The sequence below is a fragment of the Mauremys reevesii genome, linkage group 5 (genome assembly GCF_016161935.1).
Source record: "Mauremys reevesii isolate NIE-2019 linkage group 5, ASM1616193v1, whole genome shotgun sequence".
Classification (NCBI taxonomy): Eukaryota; Metazoa; Chordata; order Testudines; family Geoemydidae; genus Mauremys; species Mauremys reevesii.
The window spans coordinates 26,115,016-26,130,225 of record NC_052627.1 but is presented as its reverse complement, the minus strand read 5'-3'; the positions used below and the strand labels follow the sequence as shown (position 1 = coordinate 26,130,225).

General features: G+C 41.0%; 1 protein-coding gene across 9 annotated transcripts in view; it reads left to right on the top strand.

The window, feature by feature from the left end:
- UNC5C (unc-5 netrin receptor C) overlaps positions 1–15,210 on the top strand; it is a 346,384-nt gene that overhangs the window by 227,368 nt on the left and 103,806 nt on the right. The gene's annotated exons all lie outside the window — the stretch shown is intronic.

The window sequence follows — 15,210 nt, the reverse complement described above, 5'->3', positions numbered from 1 at the left end:
ACCATTATTTCCTAGTGCTGCAGCTGCTTACTAAATAGGCACTTTAGGTCATTTAGCTAATGTTAGTGTTTTGCCTATGCATTGTCTTGCTCAGGTGCACAGGGAGAAGAGGGCATATGGAGTCTGTTTATCCCTTCTTCAAAGCTCCCAAGAAGGAGCACGGCAGAATAAGGACCTTTGAGTGCTAGGCGGGGGATGCCTCTAACTTGCACAGTGGAACTCACTGGCAGAGAGGAGGCATAGGGAGTCTGAGGCCTGGCCATGCCACCAAAGAAGAGGACCATGCCCCTTTGGAGTCATTTTGTTTGGAGTCAGACCAGGTCTCCAATTCCTCTGTTCACAACTGCCTTCAGTAGCAGGCTCTAGTGGGAGTGCACACTTCCTTTGGGAGCAGCAGTAAAGAATAGTTCATAGCAAATGGCTTTCCTGAGCCATTCTGTCCTCAGCAAGGAGAATGGCTCAAGGAACATCCACTTGAATGCTACCTCTCTGCTCTTCTCCCCCAACCCAGATTGCCTACAATGGTAACACCAGAATATGGGAGTTTGTTACTATTTTTCAAAGCTTCTCTTCCTAAATGCTTCCCTGGGCTCTTTATTCGCCTGCCCTGAACTGGATTCACAAAACTACACTCTGGTGAAAGTAGTATTTCTGTCTGATACATAACATTGACAAAAAGCTAAAACTTCCAAAGTGTTGTTTCTTTGCAAAATACTTCATGTAGTTCCACTTCCATGAATAAAGACAGCACTTCTGTTTGCAGGGCTGTCACTGTGCCATTTTAAGCAAGTACTAATTAAGTGTACATACACAAAATGAAAACTGCTTATTCGGGTGTTTATACCACAGCATTTTGGGGAGACTGGGAAAATCTGCATTACCTTCATGTCAAGGCCCCGTTAATCTATTTAGCACAGCTTCTTTTAGATGCCACCAGCATTCCTTATTTTAGCTACTGCACTAGTGGTGTGGAGTTTTGACTATTCAATGAGGATTGCCTGACTCATGCTCCTTTTGACCCGTAACACATTTTTGTTAAAAAAATTGTTTCTAAAAGGTAATTTTCTGAAAAAGGTAATTTACTTCAGTTCCACTCTAGAAATATTTATTTCAGTAGAGAGAATGTAAGACTCATTATTTCCAGTGTGAAAATAGCTCTAGGGTGGAGTAAATATAAATAGAAAATGGGCATGAGACCATGTATTGCCATGGCTATAATTCCTTGTAACATCAAGAACTCCAAGAACAGAGCTTAAAGTGGCTTGTCATAATACAATCCCAAGCAGGGTGACCAGACAGCAAATGTGAAAAATTGGGACAGTGGGTGGGGGGTAATAGGAACCTATATAAGAAAAAGACCCAAAAATCGGGACTGTCCCTATAAAATCGGGACATCTGGTCACCCTAATCCCAAGATGGACTTGTCTTTTGTAATGTTTTTTCTTATTATTTGTGTGTACAGATGTTCCTTTTTGTCATCTTCCACACCCTTTTCCACACATTCTTTCAAGCTTATCTTCCCTCCTAAACCTCACTTTCCCTCTCATTGTTCTGGCATCACCCCTCAATCCACTGTATTTTTAGGTAGGTCTCTAAAGGGCAGAAAGAAAAGCTACTTCCATTACCAAATTTGTTGGTATCCCTTATTAAAAATACTAAAGAAATGGCCTCCTACATTAATGGTCCCAAATGCTGGAGTGTTGCTATTGTGTAGCCTGTTGTGTTTTGGATCATGAGGGTAGAATACTGTAGTGTTGTTTTAATAAGGGTTGCTACAAATTATAAATTAGGATTGTTGTTTTCATTATGTTATTGTCATGACCTTTTTTTTACTGTTCATGTTCTGTCAAATCAAAACCTTCAGAAATACCAACCATCCTCATTTAGAATAACCATTTTTCAGCAAAATATTGCCAGTTTTCTACTTTTCCCGAGCCAATACTCTCTCCTAGTCCAAATACATTTCAATGAAGTTTAAGAATACATCCCTTTATTCCTATTAATAGTTTTCAAATGTTGGCAAGTATGAGCACTATACATAAACTGATGGTAGCACATCAGTAACCATACCAATTTCTGTCCTGACTGCCATTTGACTGGAGGGTGTTATAACTGAAAGAGAGAGTGTAAACATACATGTCCCAAAACGTGGTCAGCTAGTGATGAAAAACTTGATAGCTGTATTTCTCCACAGGTCCGTAACTCTTCAGTAAAATACAGTGTGTTTTCTTTAATGCATAATAATAATAATTAATAATAAACCCACACAAATGTCCCCCCCGACCACCACCACACAAAAACATTTGAGAGTGCTGTCACTTTAAATGTCACTCAAGCCTCTCTCTTCTTCCACATCTCTCCCAGTAGCCATATAGGAACCTCTCATGAGGATGAAGATTGTGTGAGAATAAGCATCATTAGTACAATAAAAGCTTTATCTACCCCACAGCTTTTACAGCTTCAAAACCAGCTGCAGGGAACTTGGCCCTCTGTGGATCAAGACCAAGGTAGCAGCCAACAGCAAGACCCCTGTGGCTATTTTTCAAAGTGGAAAAAGCTTTCTACTTTTAGCTTGAATATAGTGAAAATAACACAACTGTACAGATAAACAGTAGTTTTTAATGCTTCAGAATTGGGAATAGGGAATTGCTGTGTTCTGAGACACAAATTCAAGATGGTGGATGGTTTTGCAGATGTGAAAGCAAACTTTACACTACAAAAATCCCAAATGCTTCACACGTAGGGGAAAATATCATAATAAAGCACTTCCTAATTACTTCAGATAAATTGTTTTATTAGGCTATGTGGATTAAGAACACTGGGCTGGATATTCCCCTCCTGTGGCAGAAACTCACAAAAGAAAGGCTTTCCTGGAAACCATATAAAGTCACTTTTTAGAGGTTCCTCCACATCCTATCCTGCAAGAAGAGGAATTTTCACTCATTTAGTTTGGGAAGGGGCTGAGGTCTTCAACCCCCATTGATCCCCAGAATCCAAAAGAAAGCAGAAGGCAAGCACGAGGATCCTAGAACTGTCTTCATTGCCTCCAGGTCCTTTCCTCTCCTGCAGACAAATTTCTGCCATTGCCTGTCCATTCCATATCTGCATCCTACAACGTCTTCATGGGGGCTAGCAGCCAATGAGAAGGAGTTAATGCTGCTTCTGTGAGGGGCTGTGGGATCCATGGGATAGGACACTGGACTGGGGAGCCAGAAGTCTCGGATTCTAAAGCAGACTTTGCTATTGACTCATTGTGTGTCCTTGCGCAAATCATTCAACCGCTCTTTGCCTCAGTTTCCTCATCTGTAAAATGGGAATACTAATGCTTGCTCACTTGTGGAAAGTGCTTTGGGGACCTATGGATAAAAGCTGCTATTTAGATATTATTATTACTATTATTTGTTATAGCAGGGTTAACTTCCACTCAGCTATCTTCCCTGTCTGGTGTTCTCTGGCTCTGGTCCCCTGTTTGTCCAGCAGAGGGTGGTGCATGCTGCTCATCTCTCTGGCTGTGTTGTGGACTGGGTCCATGATGTGCAGTAATGAGAGAACAAGTAAAATTATTTTTGATTAAGAAATGAGCTGCCTGGATTTTATCTCATTAATTTGAGCCATTTGAGGATGCCCACCCTGATTATCTCCATGCCTTTTCTCCCCTCCAGCTGTCAACTTTGCTACAGCCTACCTTCCTGTTGATCCCATCCAACTCCCAATAGGTTCCCTGGGACACTCCTACACTCACCGCAGTCTCAAATTATCTACACCCCAGCCCTCCTTTATTCTTTCCATTCAAAACTCTTGTTGCTGTTTTTGACTTGTTCTTCCCAATTTCTTGTGGTACCAGTCTTGTTGGTCGTACTGGTGCTGGTTTAGCATCTTGAACATTTGGGGATTTTAAGTGGGGTTATTTGCACTACTGATTGGGGATTTTAGATTTGTCAGGGCTGAGGAGCAGTGATTTATTGAAAGGGATTGTGTTTTCATTTGGATTTAGTTTTTGATCCTTTAGTGCTTTGTGATGTTTTTTGACTAAGGTGGCAACAAAGAGTTGAAACCACGGGTCTCAAGCTTGGCACCTGGAAAAATGGAGGCAAACAAAAGTTCTGGAGACTTCTGAAAATTTTCACATATATGACCAAAAAGGTCTATTTCACCTCTCAGTGGTTTGATTCTCCGGACCAAATTCTGCACTGACTTACATCCCATGCAGTCCCACTGTCACCACTATGCTGCCTCCCCCCCCACCCCCATCATTCTTTTATCTCCTACAAACTAAAAAATATCTCTCAGTGGCCAGGAGGTGGCGCTCTCACTGTTAGCCTGACCACTCTGGATGCGGGAACAAGGCAGTAAATTCCCAGAGCCACTGCATATCTATCTGATGAAAGTCACTTAACTTGACAGTGCACTGGACAAAAGAACCTTTGAAAGCAGCTGCGTGTCCTTTGTTGTTTGTTGTTTTTTTCTTTTTAAGTTCTCAAGATTTCTTAGTCGACTGTGAAATGCAATCCCTAACTGGCAAAAGAAAAAAGTGGTGATTTTACACTTCTCCCCCCCAGCCCCTGTTCTGCCACATCATGGACTAAGAAAAAGGACACCTACTCAGAAAGGCTCCCTAGTGACCCCTTGTGTCACGTTGTTGGTTGTCCTTATTCCCACAACATCTATACCAGCCACTGAACTGTGACACGGCATCAAAATCATGGAAATAAGGCACTTTTACTTCAGTGCAGCTTCTCAAAGCTCACTTAAATTAGGTGGTGTGTGTGTGTGTGTGTGTGTGTGTGTGTGTGTGTGTGTGTGTGTGTGTGTGTGTGTACACCCCAAACTGAAAGAACCTTGGCATATATACTTACCCTTTTGGGGAAAAAAATCACATTTATTTTTAATTTTCCCTTCCCTGGTTACACAAACGCAGTGTAAACATGCTTTTCAAAATTCAGAAGCTCTCTGTTGGCTTCCCAGATGGCTGCAGTTCAATAGTTTGTTTGTTTGTTGGTTTTTTCATGATTTCCTCAGCCTCTTCTTGCAAAGTGCTAAACAGCCATTATGCCTTTTGCCTGCACATTGAGATTCATCTGCAGGCTCTAAACTGCCTCAAAAGTGCTTCAATTTTACATGAGCACTAAGCTGGGGACTGGGAAGCATTACCCAGTGCTGAAGGCCCAGATCATTAGACAGAGCATGTAAATCCTCTGAACCAGAAATAAAAAGTGCATAGATTTTCTTTGTGAAGTCTCGACTGCAGGTTTATGTAAAACATGAACCTCTGGCAGGTTTTTTTCTGGCCTCTTTTAAAAACAAACAAACAAAAAAAAAAACCTGTCACACGCCTCAACCACAGAAAAAGCATTGGGCTTTCTGTCAAGAGCTGGAGTAACTAATACAGTCACTGTCTGTCATGCCTTTCCCTCTTAACATCCCCTCCCCAACGCTCCCTTTTAGTGGTGCCAGTCCTTCAAAGTATTGCTAAGGGACCGCCAAATGTGACTGCTGAATGACAGGAAGCCCTGAGATGCTATGGCTTGACACAAATGCAGATGTGTTCGTGGACGAGAGCCCTATATTATTTCAGAAATTATAGATTCCTATGTAAGTATAGATGAACACTTGTACTGAGATTTCTTGAGAGGGAAATTGTAGTAGGATTATTAATTTGCACCAAGGAGGGGGAAGAAACCCAAAAAGCATGAGCATATGGCACTAAATGTGTGAGAGAATCACTCATTTTGGTGCATTTTGTAGACATTTTGCACAAGTGAGGTGGAACTGGAAATTGTCTCTATAGAAGGATTTTTACTGTGTATTTCCTTTGTGTGTGAAAATATTTTTAACAGCAAATAGCCAGCTCAATGTTGTTTTAAAGATATTCAACCTCACATATCTGCCAAGGGGAAGGGGGGGTCTGTGTTACTGGAGCTTCTACAGCTACTGCAAACATGCAGTAAAACCTGAACCTTCAAATTCTATTCCTGTCTGCACAGACAGTCCCCTGGCAGCTAAACTGGTTCAGGTTTCCTGCACAAGGTGGAGGGAGCAAGATTTGGAGAGGAGATGCAAGAAAAGGAGGGCACTTAGCACCAGAGAATCAGGTGCTACAGCCACAAGACAGGCATAGCCTCTGCCGAGCATCTCCAGAGCCATTCTGTGACCTGAGGAGAAAGGATTCCTTTCCACTTCCCCTCCGAACATATACCTAGAGTTTACCCCAGCTACTTGGCCTCTGGATTAGGATTAGAACTTGTGCCCGAGTTTAGAATTTGTCCCTCTGGCTCTATGTAGAATGTGTGTGATATCATAATAACAATAACATTGTATATATGCCTTTCTTTTATCAAGATATAATATAATATTCCTCTCTGGTCTTCTGTAGCAGTCCAGATGTGTGGATAAAGTTCTTCCCTGTCCACAGGCAGAGACAGTACAGTTAGACCCTTTGATGATATCATCCCTTTTCGACACAGGGTGTTCTTGGCTCCCAAACCCCGTTACCTCTGTCTCAAGCAGGTGGAGCATCATTACCTGTGGAGCCGAGAGAAAGGCATGAACACAGAAAACAATGCAACAGGCCTCATAGGCCTAATAGCATTTCTGCCCAGGCATTGGTCTGCAGCTGCCTCCACAATACCACCTGAGGCACTGGCAGGCTTTTCACACAGAGCAAAGCAAGTCATTCCTCCTTTTTCAGCTACAGAAGCCACCACGGCCCCTGGAACAGGAAACATTCCTCCTACTTGCTCCCACTTGAGCAGCAGCAACCCACTGCCCTCAGAAGGCAAAGCTGAATGAGATCCAGCTGCTCTCTTAGCTCCTCCAGAGGGATTTCAGTCTAAACTCTGCCTCAGAGTCTGTGGGGCTTATGAAAACTGCCTTTAAGGCATTCAGGGAAAAGGGACTAAGCTAAGAAATAGAGGGAAAGTGAATCTCCTCTTTCCAGCAGCCTTCCACCTTGTGATACCTCCAGACAAGGGCCAGTAACCAGTGATCCTCAGGCTACTTCCATTACAAAAAGGGAGTCGTAGGGAACAAGAAGGGTAGGGGGAGAGCCATAGGGATGATGAGGGCCAGAGGCTGATCAGGAAATGCCTGATCCCCACCCCCCAAGGGAAACAGGAATTCAGGTTCTTCCAGGGTTTACCTTCACCTGCTAGCTCTTGGCTCTAACTGCCTTGTCTTCACTAGGATGTTTCTTCAGGTTAGCTGCCTCGAGTTAAGAATGCACCTTTTTTCCTAGTGAGGACAAGGCTACACAGGGCACATAGCTGGAAGCTGTCCATTTAAAAATTTGAGCTAATAGTTACAGAAAATTGTTTGCAGTATGCATCTAGTTCCTCTGTGTGCCATTAGCCAAGCAGCCATTACTGGGAAGTCAGAAAGAGTAGATGCATGCAATAACAGGGTGCATGGTTATTGGAGGGGTTTTCAGTCACTTAGCTTTATTATTTATTTATCTCCAAATAGTTTTATTTCTTATTTCTTTGTTGTTAAGATTGCAGTTGATGTGTTTAGAAAATGAAGTATACAGGAGGCTGCCATCATGCAATCATCTCTGTCCCAACAGAATGCAGAGAGAACATTTTTCTCAGCAAGAATCATTATATTTGAAGCAGTCCTATTTGTGCTCAGCCTATTTATTAATTTTTGAAACACCAGACACCATAACAGAAGTACTTTGAAGCGTTTGAACAGAGTCCTTTATGGCTGTGACAAACCCATCTCTGAAAGATTATAAACAAGTTTCCATCATCACAGAATATTGATTTAACTTAGTATTTATTATAAAAAGAATATTTCATCGAGTAAAATTATTCAGGTCCCCTCTCCCAAAAATGGACCTTTTACTGAGTCTGTGACTGAACAGTACATGAGATAGATATTCTGAGACACCTCTAAGTGAAAATGTTGGCCATACTCTGCCTGAATTATTACATTTTACCACAGGAGACTAAATATAATAACAAGCACTAGGTGAACCTTTTATTAAGTACATCTGCAGTCATATCACTTTGGGTTGTACTCTTGGCCAGTTTGATAAGATAGGGAAAATTCTGCTTTTTTTGGATGCGGCATAAAGCTGATTCTGAGTAACTGCCAATTACAAGTGCTATTGGACTCTTAGTTGGAGTTGAACAAATATGGATGAAATCCTGGCCTCATTGAAATCAACTGCAGAACTCCCATTGACTTCAGTGGGGTCAGGGTTTCAGCTGTAAAGGCAGCTACGAGACATCATAGTCTAGTCCTAGTGGCTAGAACAGGGATCTGGGGAACATAAAACAGGGGTTCTGTTACAGGCTCTGGCACTGATTTATTTTGTGACTTTGAGCAAGTCCTTTTACCTTATTCTGTGTCATTTTCACCATCTGTGAAATGCAGATGTACATATTTACACACCATTGTAATGTACCTTAAGACCTTTGGTTGGAAGGCACTATGTAAGTGCAAGGTATTACTAATATAGTTATTTACAATGCACATAACACACAATATTTCCTTGCCCCAGACATGGTGGGTGGCAAGTTGCTATCTCCTGGGAGATGCATTCTCTGGCATATACCTCTACCCTGATATAACACTGTCCTTGGGAGCCAAAAAATCTTACTGCGTTATAGGTGAAACCGCGTTATATCGAACTTGCTTTGATCCACAAGAGTGCGCAGCCCCACCCCCTCGGAGCACTGCTTTACCACTTTATATCCAAATTCGTGTTATATTGGGTCACATTATATCAGGGTAGAGGTGTATTTGATTACTAGTTGAAGAAGTATCTCTTGGTCAATTGAAAGCAGAAAAACACAAAAGGGAATCCATTTACAGAAAAAAATACACATATAGATTCTCAGAATTTGGAAACTGAGTTTATACTTGCAGCTGAACACACACACACACAAACACACGCACACACAATTTCCCCTATACCTTAAATAACATCAAAATAAGTTTTGGCACAAAGGAGCCCTGTAGAGTGTAGATATTAACCCTACTCACCTGGACAGATTCCAAGCTGGATAATTAAATTCTGCTTTGCTGAAATTCCTCTTACACTTTGAAATGAATACAGTATTCTTCATTGCCTATCCTAAACTATTGTATAGGGTTGCTGTGCCCGATAAAACAGTTGTTGGGTTTCACCACAGGAGTGAATGAATTTTAGTGATGGGCACAGTGAGATATATAAAATCGTGTAAGTGATATTTATACTGCCATGGAAATCATTAGGAGTTTGTCCATTTAATTCAATGGGTGCAAAATAGACCCCATGAATTGTTATTACTGTTACTAATTTATATAATACCATAATATTATATGATTACATTACATTTATGGACATTTAAAAAAAAGAGATACAGCTCCTGCCTTTGAAGAGCACATAATCTACCCATCGTTTACTTAACCAGTTAATATATTAAGCACTTTGGGATCATCAGAATGTGTCTTTGCTAGACTGTGTATCTAGAGTGCAAGTTATAGTGAAGGACTATGTCTATAATAATTCCCTCCCTGCTGTCCCTTTGCTCCAGGAGGGGAAGTGATTAGCTGTTCTCCTCTACCAGCTGCAAATGATTATCCCTCCAAATATCCCTCCAACCTTCTGTGCTCACTTAGCTGTACCAGTCAGCAATTAGACAGATTTAGCCAAGGCTCCATCTATTCTGTGCCTCTTCCCACCTATTCCCCCCCCACAGATGCCCAAGTGAACAGTGTAGGAACGTAAGGGAAGTTCTGTCTCTCTTACTCACTTGCATGGGTGTGTAGTCCAAGTCACAGGCCAGCCCAGAAGAAGTAGAATTTTCCATTAAAACGTGGGAAGAGGCATGTAGTGCTGGTGAATAGTACTAGAATGACAGCCCTGGAGATTGAGGCCTTCTCTTAATTCACAGAACTGGTGTAAAACAGGCACTTTCAGTGCTAGTTGTCCTTAACCTCCTCATCAATATACCTCAGTCCTTACCTGGAGGGACAACCTGGAGGGGTAAGAAGGTTGTTCAGTCCTTGGGATCTCTGCTGAAAGTGCCAAAGTGATGCCATTTAATGCCAGCTTCAGACTTGCCAAGTGCACTGTGTTTCCCTTCAGGCTACAGGTGTTTGGCCCTGTCTACAGGGAAGTTCCAGCAATTGAATGGATTTTTCTGATGGCAGGCTCAGTGCTGTGTGTGGGCGGATTTTATATGAAATCAGAGTGATTGGTGTGTGTAAATATCCCTGAAACTAAAGAGTTTCAACATCATCTTCTCTTTCTCAGACTTCTTTCATAATTTAGATTATCCAAATCCACAAGACAGAATTCTAAGCAAGTATTTCTCTCCTCTTCTTTGTTCTCCCTTCTGAACTTTCTCATTTTCTCTTATTTCAGTTTCAAAACTTTGAGCAGTTCTTGGGGCTCTCTTGCAATTTTTCAAGTTGTTTACTGAGGTCAGAGATCAAATACTTGTGAATTAAAAATGGGAAGGCATGTTTGTATGGATCGCTTTCTTTCTGATGTACATTCATAAGATGTCATTACCAGTTCTTATACAAAACTGATTCAAATGGCTTGACTTTCTACTTTGACTTCTCACTTTAAGGCTTCACAGCACCACCACCTTGCTGCAAGTGTGTGTGGGGGTGGCAATGGGTGCATCCAAGGTCTGGGTAGCCTGCACAGGGGTAGAAGTGTATATTCCCCTTATGTTCCTAGGTGAGCATGCAGGCCAAGGGATAAACCTCAAACTAGGAGATAGTGCAAGCAAAAATTCCCCCTCCCCACCAGTCATCTTCTTGCTATTTATTTCCATGAAAGAGAGTAGGAGCTATACTGTAACCACAGCAGGGAAGCTTTTAATAAAGATGGTATCTTTATTTATTGAATTTACATACAGTATATGGAACCTATCAAATATTCTAGCTACCCACAAATGCATTCAATTATCTCCCTACAATTGGGTTTGTTATTGCATAACTATAAAATAGGAAGGCATCTGCTTCGGGTGGTTCATGTTTGAATTTATGCAAATATATTAATTTATGCAAATTTGCAATTTACTGGAATTTTGTCAGGCTATGGGCAGGTATGCAGTTGTAAATGGGGCTTTATTCTGAGTTTTGGATACCTGTATGCTGGGAACTTGACTGAAACTATCAACTCATTTCACAGTAGAAATGAAACATCTGTGGGATGGTAACATGTTTCAGTTATTACTGATACGGGGTGGGTTTGAATTGGTGTCCTAGAGGTTAAGTGCTCCATAAGCAACTACCAGTCGTCCGAGCGATTGAATCCTCCTTTGTGTGTGGTAGACCCACAGGGGAAAGTGTTTAAAAATGGCTTCTAATTTTGCGCTCACAAGTATGTGCATCTGTATATAGTCAGGCAGGTAGACATAGAACTGAATATCCAAACAGGCTCACTCAGAATCTGTGAGAGCAAATATAGAAGCCCTCTAAAAACAAATTGGGCTATAAAGTGTGTGTGATATGGAGCAAATTCTACACTGACTTACATCCCATGTGATTAGTGAGGTTGTATGAGGTGCAAATCAGTGCAGAAGTTGGCCCGGTGTGAGCATAATGGCTGGGTTACATTTAAACCAGGATATGTGTCGTTCTGTAGAAGCCAAAGTACTAAAAAAGCAGTGGGGGATATAGAGGAAATTAGTTTATTCTGCTGTTACTGTCAGTCTCTTGGTCTCATACAGTGTTTAATGGGATGTTGTCAGGATTTAACATCCACGTTTTGACTTACCTTAAAAGTTACATTGCAAATCAACTGAGTCCTTAGAACAATATTTGTAATGCAAAAGGTGGCTCATGAGGAACATTATGAAATGAATTCAACCTGTTTCCTGTGATTGAATAGTAGAAGCACCTGCAGTAGTGGTAAGATCAGGATCTCGCTTAGAAGTCCTCCTCTCAAGGTTATCATGCTATTATTATTCTCCTGTGAGGTTTTTAAGCAGTACAGTACTGGATGAATGTAGAGAAACTGTATCAGGTCTTCTGTGAGACCTATACAGCATCATTTCAGCATGATAATAGGTCAGCTGCTGTCTGAGATACCTCTAATTAAATGTTTCCTAACACAATTAGAAAGTGTGACCATGGTAAGGATTATTTTTTAAGTGACACCAATAGGATTCTGACCTGTCACAACACAGAGGAAAATTACCCCATTCCTAGTTTTATGACCCTACAGCCAGATTCTGCCACCTTTTCTTAGGTCGAGTGGTACTTTATTAGGTAAGAAGTTCCTTTTCAATCACTGGGACTCCTTGTGAAATGAGGCACTACTGAGCATGAGTAAGGCCAGCAGAATCAGATCCTTACAGTGTGTGAAAGTTCAGGAGGAATCACGCAGGGTCACCTTCTGCCAGACATGCCAACTCTGTGAATTAATTGCGAGAGATGCGATTTCAAAGTAAAATTAAGCCTGATTCATTATCTCGGTATAGAACACTCAAAGGTCAGGATTTCCTCAGAGGTCAGGATTTCCTGACCTTTGAGAGTTCTAGCCCGAGATCATGAGTCGGGCTTAATAATTTTACTCAGAAATTGCTGTCAGCCCCAGTGGCTGGGGCTCCTGATGCCAGTCAGCCCCAGTGCTTACTCACACAGACTAATACCTTACTCCGTAAGTAATCAGTGTGGTTCCTAATGGAGTAAGGTGCTACTTAGCAAAATTAAGGATGTCATAATCTGGCCCATAAATTTCTACATTCACTACCTATACATATAGCACATCGTCCCAGCTAATGTCTCAGCAACTGATTTGATCTTCTATATATTCTGGAAAAAATGTTTAGCTTAGAGCAGGAGTTCTCAGACTTTTGTACTGGTGACCCCTTTCACACAGAAAGCCTCTGAGTGTGACCCCCCTTACACATTAAAAACACGTTTTTATATATTTAATACCATTATAAATGCTGGAGGCAAAGCGGGGTTTGGGGTGGAAGCTGACAACTCACGACCCTCCCATGTAATAACCTCATGACCCTCTGAGGGGTCCTGACCCCCCAGTTTGAGAACCCCGGCTTAGAGACAGATGTAATCATATGGTGATACTGTATTTATGATCACATGCTTTTAAGCACAAACAGAAAATGTGCTTCTAGATGGCTACCATACAATTTGTGAGATCAAAAGACTTTAAACAACCTGAAATCTGTGAGCGTTTGTTATGTCCTAGAAAAGCAGTGCCTTGACTAGCTTGTTGCTATTAAATGGAGAATGTATTAAGAACCAAGAGATAAAAGTTATGCCAGTGTATTTAATGGTTGTTATTGACATGATGTATATTTTATATCTTCAACATATCAGAAAACTGGATTTGCATCCAGAATTTTAAGTCCATTTTGTAATCATTATTAACCAGTACTCTCCTTTCATTATAAGACTACCTGCTTTAGCCCTATAGTAACCTAACTCTCTGCTCCATCAAATTCCATTATAATCAGCCTCGTTGTAAAAACATAATATGGGAACACTGAAACTGCTAGGCTCTTGAGGCTATAAAAAGTGGGAATGTACTGAAGTGAGATCTTTAGACTAGCAGTAGTTGCACTGTGAAAACATAACCTCTTTTGAGCACATCCTGTATATATAAGCTATTTTTCCTTTATAGATAGGACAACGAACAGCCCTGGACCACTTGTGCAGCCAATTGAGCTCTTTCAAGCAAAGAAGTTTTAGAAGGTGGTGTTTGCCACATTCCAAATATATATGCTGTATTTTGTTTTTACTTCATCGAAGTACAGCAACCAAATTTTGAGTGTTTAGTTTCAAGGAGAAAAGCTAGTATGTATTTTTCTCAAAATAGCTTATAATTTCCTGGGCAGACATGCCAAAGATAAGGAAATTAAAAAAGATGATAGGCTATATAATACCTAGCAGGAAAATGCATCTAATTATAAAGAGTTCCTACCAAAATTCTGTATGATATTGCATGCTTCAATTCCTGTTGTTGTTTTTTATGATGTTATGTTGTTAACCGAGTTTTGGATGGAAAGCGTGTGCAGCATAAATGACAGTATACAACTGTGCACCAATATTAATTAATCTTCAGCTTCCTGAATGGAGCCTCTATGAGGCTGGAGGCAAAATCAAGGGTTTGCTTGGTTTCCAGAGCATGCAGTGCGCTCTGTGCTGTACAATTGGGAACATTCATGTTATGAATATCACCTTGTAATTCATGTTGTAAGAGGCTGGGGGTAGCTGGCCTGAAAGTCTGTGTTCAGCAGAAAGACTCATAACCCTGTGTTAGTTATTCAGTGATGGGGACAAACTATGCAGACTAAGATCAAGTATCTTTTAATTAAATTTCCTGGCATTACAGTAAGGAAAAAGAGAATCAGTCACACTGTACAAAATATTTGTATGTGAGGTTTATATACTTAAGGTCCTTTGTTGGACTACGTTTTAGAAATGGTGATGATTTTTTTTTATGGATGGACACACTCAAAGTTTATTGAGACTTTGGCATCAGCAACACAGTGCAAATATGTTTAAAAAATGGTGCATAGATTCTCCCCCCCCCCACACACACACCCCTTGGCTACCATTTTAAAACTGAAGTGAAGAGCATTTTCACAGGGTTGGTGAATTGTAAGGGTGGGATCATGCAAAACATGGAGTATGTCAATTGGTGTTAAAAAGTCAGCATCTTACCAACAGATATTGCAGTGGTATCTGAGATACCACAATATTTCCTTGTACGTAAAATAGGAAAAAATGCTGCACATCGGATAGCACTGTGTGGTAACTGGGCAAATGCTAGGTTTGTAATGGCACTGACAGCATTGTCATCACTGTTGTTCTCATTGTAGATTTTTGAGGATTGCATTAAGATACATTATTAGAGGATATGGGGGAAGGCATGTTAGGGGGCAATGCACAGCACAGTGGTGTGCAATACTGTAGTGCAGAGTAGACCCTTGTTCTGGACAGTATAGTTCAAAACAATACTGCTTACAATTATTAAGCTGCAGGGTTTGAGACCATCAGTGTAGACAACTGTTCCGTTTTTAGGAGGGGTGAAGTCATGGTGCTGTGCACAATTTAGTATTCTAGTGAACAAGAGTTGCTCCATCAGCATCCCCAAACTGGATGATATATTTTTTTAAAGGAGGAGACTTGTATTTTTACACAGCTCCCGATAGTGTGAGATGGGAAGCATGTTTCATATTAAAATTGTACTGTGCTAGATCCTCACCTGGTGTCAATGGGAAATGGAAGCAA